Source organism: Pituophis catenifer, unplaced genomic scaffold, assembly GCF_029215685.1.
Source record: "Pituophis catenifer annectens isolate HBS135680 unplaced genomic scaffold, rPitCat1.0.hap2 SCAF_3, whole genome shotgun sequence".
Taxonomy (NCBI): domain Eukaryota; kingdom Metazoa; phylum Chordata; class Lepidosauria; order Squamata; family Colubridae; genus Pituophis; species Pituophis catenifer.
This window is the reverse complement of record NW_027256883.1, coordinates 28,198,814-28,207,590: the sequence shown is the minus strand read 5'-3', so window position 1 is coordinate 28,207,590 and position 8,777 is coordinate 28,198,814.

The window sequence follows — 8,777 nt, the reverse complement described above, 5'->3', positions numbered from 1 at the left end:
GTACAGTGTTGGTTACAATGAAGTGAGAATTGTATAATCCAATATTAAGTGATACAGATACATAGGATATACTGAAAATCTTAGCAGTTTAAGAACCAGCACAATTGTACTTTCATTAGGAGCCGGTTTTGTACCTGAAACTTTTCTGGGCACAGATATACATACTGACTACTGTAGAACTCCCAGCCTTTATTTTATCCATTATTATGGTAGCTCATTATGACTACAAACAGATACATTGTGGTTTCTCTTGATGGGAAACAAAAAACAAAATAAAACTTCAATATCTCCCCAACTTTTCTTTCTGCTGGGCGGGAAGGGGCCTGATCCTGTTCTATAACCCTTGCTCGTCAAGCAGGAGCTCTTCAAATGCCCCCGTTTCTCCGCTCTTAACAACCCCGCGCCAATTTGCAGAGAGCGGGTAAGTGAAGAAGGCGGCAACAGCAGCAGCAGCAGCAGCAAAGGCTTCACTCTGAGCGTCCTCCCAATGTCCACCCGAGTCCCGATTGTCGCCACTCTTAACCCGCTGGCGTGGGATTGCTGGATCCAGGGAATGCAAGTAAAAGGGGGAAGAAGTGGGGTGCAATAATAACGCCTTGCTAAATTTACAATTGAGGGGGGAGGGAAGGTGGCAAGCGGGAACCGGGGTGGGGTGGAAACACCCCTTTAAATAGAGTCACACAAGAGAACAGGAAACCTTTCCCGCCTTCGGTTACTTATTTGTGGGGGGGGGGGGGGAAGCGCTTCATTTGTCGCACCCCGATAGTCGAAGAGAGACTTTTGACAGAAGTGCTCCAAGGGGACCCTAGGAACCCCGATTGCTCCCCGCTCTTTGCATTAAGGTTTCCCTCCAAATGGAGCAAAAGTCCGGACACCCAGACCTTCCCCCACCCCAGGATGGCACCGATCAAGAGCCGGTCTTTCGACCCTTGGGCAAATACTTCGGGGAGGTGGGTGGGAGGGTATTTCGGAGGAGAAACGAGCTCCCCCCACCTCCCCAAACTGGCTCACTCTCTCTCCCGCCTTCTGCTGAGAAAGCGCCTTCCACCTTCGCGCATGCCCGGCACCCCATCTGGATTTGGGGGGGGGGTGAGAGAAGGGTAAGTGCTGGGGCAGCCCGGGAAATGAACGAGCGGGATCCCCACCCCCCCAAATTCCACCCTCTTGCAACGCGGGGAGGGAGTCCGGCTCTCTCCCTCCAAAAATATCTGGCACTCCCAGCATAGGCAGGCCGATCGAGCCGGGTCTTACCTCTTCGGATATCCCCTACGCTGAAGGCTCATAGCTCCCCACTTCGGATAAGGCTCGACCGACCCCCCCCCCCCGAGCCAGACATCCCCCCAAAAATCGCCTCTTCTCATGCCCGGGATTCCCTCCAAGCCGGGGGGTGGGGGGAGGGAGAGAGATATGAAACTACCCAGAAGCAGCCCTTTTCCACCCGAGGGGCAGACACCCCTCTCTCCCGCCACGACACCCTCCGAGCTGACCTCCCCGAGGTCGGATGGGCTGGGGATCCCCGTTATTTCCCTTTCCCCGCCTCATTCTCCCTCCAAAATGCAAGTCGGCGAGCTGGCGGGCGTGCATCCCGCCTTCTGGCTTCCTTCCCCTTGGCCAGGAGCCTCGCGCCTTTTGCCCCGCTGCCAGTCGCCCCCACCCATGCCCCCCCCTTAAAGACCCCCCTCAGAATCTTGGGGCGCAATCCCGCCCCCCCAAAAAAGCATCCCCACAGCCGCTCCCCCACCCAGCGCTCCCTCGCAGAGGAAAACCGGGGGTGGGTGGGAGCCCGGGCAGGGCAACCACCACCACCCCGGCGCCCCCTCGGGCAGCCTCCCCCCACCCTCCCCGCCGGAGCCCCCACGCACCGCACCTCAGTCGCTTCAGCCGCGCAGAAACTGAACTGTTCTCAGCTGGCGCCGGCGCCAAGGCTCTATATGGGCCACGTCTGCGCATGCGCCAGGGCGGCTCCCGGCTCTTCCCTCCAGTCAGCGCCTGCGGTTCCCGGGCTGCGGATTTCTCCCGCCCGCCGCCTGCTCCCTCCGGCCGCTTCAACCCGCATCCAGGCAGTTATCTCCGCGAGAGAAGGCCGCTTCCTTTCACCCCTGCAAGGAGAGCCCCGCTTAGTCTGGGGCTGCTGTTCCCCCTTTGCAGGTGAAGGGAAAGAAGATTTTGAAAGCCGCTCCTCAAAACCGGGGCCAGCGTGATAGTGGTGGGGGTGTCTTTTTCCTGCACCCGCTCGGCGCGCTTTGCAGAAAGAAAGCTCTGCTCCAGGCTGCTTTATTCTCCCCCCCACCCACAAAAAAACCCCCGGCGATTGCGCAATAGCGCGCCGCTTAGTCCCTGCCGGCTGTCCTCCCTTCCCCTTCCAGTCCCGCCAAATGTGCTTTCGCTGACATCACCGCTCCGAGCGGCCTCCCTGCAAGGCTGACCACTCTTCGGCTCGTCAGGGGCGGCGTGGTGGTACCGCCAGCCCGGTAGCTCCGAGAGCATCTGTCTCTCCCTGGAAATGCCGGGTGAGATGCCAGGTTTGTACCCGGGGAATTTAGCCCACAAGGGATAAAACGAAGCCCCTTGTCCGAGGTAAAGCCCGTGCGCCCTCTTCCCAAGCTCTTTCCCACGTGCGAGATATAAAGGTCCCCCGCCAAGCCCAATCCGCTTTAAGACCATCGGGCGCAGCAGCAGCTCGGGGAGCCCGCGGAACCCGACGCTCCCCGGGTTTCAGCCGGCCCCGCTGGTTTGTTTGGCGCTTTGTCGCCGCCCCTGGGCGGAGTCAAACGGCGCGCCTCAGCCAATGAGAAGGGAGAGAATCTCGGCAACGTGGAGTTGTCAGCAAAATGTAAACAACAAGCCGGTTTGAAGTTGGGGAAAAGGAAGCGCCGCTCTGCCTTCACCGCGGGGACTGCAGCCGTGGCTTCTCTAAACGGGAAAGGAGGTTGCAGTATTTCTTCGGAGGAAGCATTGCAAAACTTAAAAGTCTGTAGAGATTCTCAGTCATCCAGGTCATGGTTCTTTCTGCAGCGAAACGTCTTCAAAAGAAAAGAAAAAAAAACAAAGTCCAGTTGTCTCCTGAAAAAGCATCTTTGGGACAACTTGATCTGGATGACTGAGAATCTCTACAGACTTTTAGCTATACAATTTGGGATGGACACCCATTGAATGGTGTGGGAGAGTAGGAATGGATTTCCAGAGGAAAAATTGTAGACTACAGGTACCAGGAGCACTACTCGGGTGATCCTGAGGACACAGATAAACCTCCAAGTGCTTCTAAAAGGATGCAAATGATGCAAGGAATATAAATCCTTCCATTCCTCGCTATCCTGTCAGAGTTGAAGAAGCTTCTTGGATGAGAAGCAAAACATCTTCAAGAGAAAAAACAAGTCCAGTTGCCTCCTGAAAAGGCACTGTTGGGACATTGCAAAACTTTGTACTTTTTGTTGGGAATAAGCCCCATTAAACCTGCCGGGTTGGCTATACAGAAGCACAGAGCAGCATTCGGCTTTAAGGAAGAATTAGAGTGGCATTGATTTCCTTTTCCTTTTTCCTTTCCTTTCCTTTGTCAGATTTATATGCCGCCCTTCTCCGGAGACTCAGGGCGGCTTACAATGCGTTAAGCAATAGCCTTCATGCTTTTGTATATTTATACAAAGTCAGCTTATTGCTCCCACAACTGGGTCCTCATTTAACCTACCTTAGAAAGGATGGAAGGCTGAGTCAACCTTGAGCCTGGTAAAATTCGAACCTGCAGTAATTGCAGGCAGCTGTTAATAACAGGGTGCTTTAAACCACTGTACTACCAAGGCTCTTCTTTTGCACTTCTTGCAAAAGGAAATTTGCAATTTCCTTGCAATTTTCTTCCGATAAAGAATTCCTCCAGAAGAATTCAACTTTGGAATTTATCTCTTCTTAATGACTTGAAAAGCCAAGTGTCTTAATTTTTCTTTGCAAACACCCTGTTGGAGTGCTGCTAGTCCATTCTGTTCTCCTGGCAGATGCTCATTGCTCCTTCAGCCCAAGTGATGGTGAGCCTTGGCTCTGTTTCTAAGGTCCACTCTGACTACCACACTGCTCCAGAACAGTATGAGAAATTGAAGGGAGACAGAATCTCCATTGCCTCAGAGCTGTTTCGTTTATTCCATCTGAAGAGGAACATATTGACTTTGATGTTGAACTGTAAGAAAGTGTATAATCAGAACCTATTTAGACCTTAACACATGGCTGACCCACATGAACTACTCTTTGGGGAGACGTTTGCTTGTGTGAATAGTATATTAACACAGGAAGGGGTATTCTAGAGGTTAATAACCATTGTTGTTGTTAGTTGTGAAGTCGTGTCCCACCAATCGCCACCCCATGAACAATGTTCCTCCAGGCCTTTCTGTCCTCTACCATCCTCTGGAGTCCATTTAAGCTCATGCCGACTGCTTCAGTGACTCCATCCAGCCACCTCATTCTCTGCCGTCCCCTTCTTCTTTTGCCCTCAATCTTTCCCAGCATTTGGCTCTTCTCCAGTGAGTCCTTCCTTCTCATTAGGTGGCCAAAGTATTTGAGTTTCACCTTCAGGATCTGGCCTTCTAAAGAGCAGTCAGGGTTGATCTCCTCTAGGACTGACCAGTTTGATCACCTTGCAGGCCAAGGGACTCGCAGTAGTCTTCTCCAGCATCATTGTTCAAAGGCCTCAATTCTTTGGTGCTCAGCCTTCCTTATGGTCCAACTTTCACAACCATACATTGCAACTGGGAAAACCATAGCCTTGACTATACACACTTTTGTTGGCAGAGTGATGTCTCTGCTTTTTAGAATATAATAACCATTATAAAACCTGAAATGGATGACACCTAGAATGGATGAGTCATCATGTTAATCATCTCAATAAAAATATGCCTAAAGTAAAGATAAACGCATCAAAGGGAGCCTACTGCTTTAATTCTTAGAGCCTACTGCTTAATTTAAGTCAGTTGCCAAGTGTCTGAATTTTGATCACATATCTGGGGATACTGCAATGGTCGTAAGTGTGAGAAACAATCACAAGACACATTTTTCAGTGCCTTTGTAACTTTGAACTGTCACTAAATGAACTATTGTAAATCGAGGACTACCTGTATTCTATTTTAATTTTGTGTGTGTGTGTATCAATCAAGATGTAATCTGGGTATGACTGAATTGATAGAAAGTACAGGTGAAACTCGAAAAATTAAAATATCGTGCAAAAGTTCATTTATTTCAGTAATGCAACTTAAAAGGTGAAATTAATATATGAGATAGACTCATTACATGCAAAGCGAGATAGTTCAAGCCTTGATTTGTCATAATTTTGATGATTATGGCTTACAGCTCATGAAAACCCCAAATTCACAATCTCAGAAAATTAGAATATTACAGGAAATCAATAAAACAAGGATTGTACGTAGAACAATATTGGACCTCTGAAAAGTATAAGCATGCGTATGTACTCAGTACTTGGTTTGGGCCCCTTTTACATCAATTACTGCCTCAATGTGGTGTGGCATGGATGCTATCAACCTGTGGCACTGCTGAGGTGTTATGGAAGACCAGGATGCTTCAATAGCAGCCTTCAGCTCTTCTGCATTGTTCGGTCTCATGTCTCTCATCTTTCTCTTGGCAATGCCCCATAGATTCTCTATGGGGTTCAGGTCAGGCGAGTTTGCTGGCCAATCAAGCAGAGTAATCCCATGGTCATTGAACCAGGTTTTGGTACTTTTAGCAGTGTGGGCAGGTGCAAAGGTCCTGCTGGAAAATGAAGTCAGCATCCCCATAAAGCTCGTCTGCAGAAGGAAGCATGAAGTGCTTCAAAATCTCCTGGTAGATGGCTGCGTTGACCCTGGACTTAATGAAGCACAGTGGACCAACACCAGCAGATGACATGGGTCCCCAAATCAACACAGACTATGAAAACTTCACACTGGACTTCAAGCATCTTGCAGTGTGTGCCTCTCCATTTTTCCTCCAGACTCGGTCCTTGGTTTCCAAATGAGATGCAAAAGTTGCTCTCATCAGAAAAGAGGACTTTGGACCACTGAGCAACAGACCAGTTCTTTTTTTCTTTAGCCCAGGTAAGATGCTTCTGACGTTGTTTGTTGTTCAGGAATGGCTTGACAAGAGGAATACGACATTCGAAGCCCATGTCCAGGATCCGTCTGTGTGTGGTGGCTCTTGATGCACTGACTCCAGCCTCAGTCCACTCCTTGTGAAAGTCCCCAACACTTTTGAATGGCCTTTTCCTGACAATCCTCTCTAGGCTGCCATCATCCCTGCTGCTTGTGCACCTTTTTCTTCCACACTTTTCCCTTCCACATAACTTTCTATTAATGTACTTTGATACAGCACTTTGGGAACATCCAATTTATTTTCCAATTACCTTTTGAGGCTTTCCCTCCAGGAAAGGTGGAGGGTGTCAATGATGGTTTTCTGCACAACCGTCAGGTCAGCAGTCTTTCCCATGATTGTGACTCCTACTGAACCAGACTGAGAGACCATTTAAAGGCTCAGGAACCCTTTGCAGGTATTATGACTTAATTAGCTGATTAGAGTGGGACACTTTGAGCCTAGAATATTGAACCTTTTCACAATATTCTAATTTTCTGAGATTGTGAATTTGGGGTTTTCATGAGCTGTAAGCCATAATCATCAAAAGTATGACAAATCAAGGCTTGAACTATCTCGCTTTGCATGTAATGAGTCTATCTCATATAGTAGTTTCACCTTTTAAGTTGCATTACTGAAATAAATGAACTTTTGCACGATATTCTAATTTTTCGAGTTTCACCTGTATAGTCCTTTATTAGCATAAAGATGAAATGTTTATTGTTATGTTAGCTGATATAGAGAGTGTAAAATCATTTTAACAGTGGTCCAATAAATCCTTTCATCAGATATATATTCAGTTTCAATCCAAAGATATTTGTTTGAGAGAGATGCCAAATTAACTCTTGGTAAATGATAAATTCTCTCTTCTGTGCAGTTCTATTTTGCAGATGGATATCATCTGTGTCTTTCATTTTCCTGTTATTTTTGTACTTTCTAATTGCTGGCAGTTTACTCCCACCCTTGTTCAATATTTTTTTTTAGATAGTCAGCTGTCTAACATGATGGCAGCACATCTTCAGTTCCAGTACAATATAAGCATATGACTGATCTGTCAAACTAGCAGTTACACTTACATGCTTTTTAAAAACATCAGAGTAGGACTTTCATGCATATTTTTCTTGCAATCTACTCCACTGCATAAATATGCCTTCCAGTCATACATGGAAGCAAAATCCCAAAAGTAAAAGTGATCAAAGCCTGCAACAGCTAGACAAAAAGCACTGTCACATTTAAAGTCTAATTGATTAACACTAGGATGACAAAAGAACTTCAAAGTGGAAATTGCATTGCAGAACCAGTTGAAACAGTCGGAGGCTGTTGTCTCCTTGGCAAAAAACAGTGTAGCATTGGTTGACTTATGTTGCTAGCACTCATACTTCCAGTGCCCAGGCCATTTAGCAGTAAGGGCCTTCCAGGGGCTGCCTGGGTCATGCAACTTGTTACCTATAATTCAACATCGGAATCGGCTAGCACTTGTAGCAGAGAAATGAGGTCTAATGGTATACTACTGAAGGCCAGTCTCTTGACTTGACCCAGATGCTGAAGAATTCATCTGATTGTATGATGTACATCTGCTTGGTGGCAATGGTGGAAGGTCCACTGAGCTTCTGTGAGCTAAAGAAAATGTAAGGAAAGAAAAATAAAGTGCCAAAGGGAAAGGTGGTAAAATGGATGTGGTGAAGATCTGAGACTGAAGAAGTCTTTGAGGGAGCTGACCAACAGATACATTCTCAAGGCAAAGGCAGGGCTTGAAACTGGCAGATATCTCCTTCCACTAGAAGTGGTATAAAAAAGGTTCTCCAATCTTGCAATTACAAGAACATGTCTTTGAAATCATCAGGAGTCAAAGGAAAATGTATCTTAAACTCAATTTCAAATATTCTGGTGGGGGGAAAATAGGATGGCAGTAATATGTTTCTGTTTTTCATAGCTAAAATGTCAATTTATCTATGTAGATATATGTTGCATTAATGCTATTAGTGAGAGCATACACCAGATTTCTATGCAGGTACCTTTGGAGCAGGCATGTCCCTAATTTTAAAAAAATCTGGGAGCATTTTCAGTAAGTTCATTAATCAGTTAAGTTAGTGCCATTCTAGTACTTGTCTCTCGATTCCATCAACTGAGTCTTTCTCAACAGTTGCATTGCATTTTATATTTAACAAGAAGCCTTATCTGAAAAGTATTCCAGAAAAAACTGTAGTTGTATGCTACATGAGCCTCGGTGATCAAATAATGTGTAACCAAGGGTTTGCACTTGTAAATTATCTCAAAATATCCCTTTGGCAATAGCCCTGTATAAGTTAACAAGGAATTGCCATTCTCTAGGCAGCCGTTTCAGAAACATCAACGTATCTGCCTTATTTTTGAAAGTGACCTGTCCTGCATCTCATCTCCCAAGGCCCCATTATAGCAATATGATGGCTTGCTTACAAAAAGCAGCCCAAGTGCAGAATTGCCAATACACTGCAATTTTAAAGACATTGGAAATTTGCCTTGATGGTGAGCCTAGAAGCAAGAGAAAAGATTAAACCATTTAGGGCAAATTTTGATTAGCTGGCAGTTCTCTACAAGCTTGTTTGACCCACGAATGGGTAAATGTGCCTGTATCTAAAGTTTCTCTGTGTTCAAGTAGATACAAAATAATTTTTATAAAATATTTATAAATTTGATGG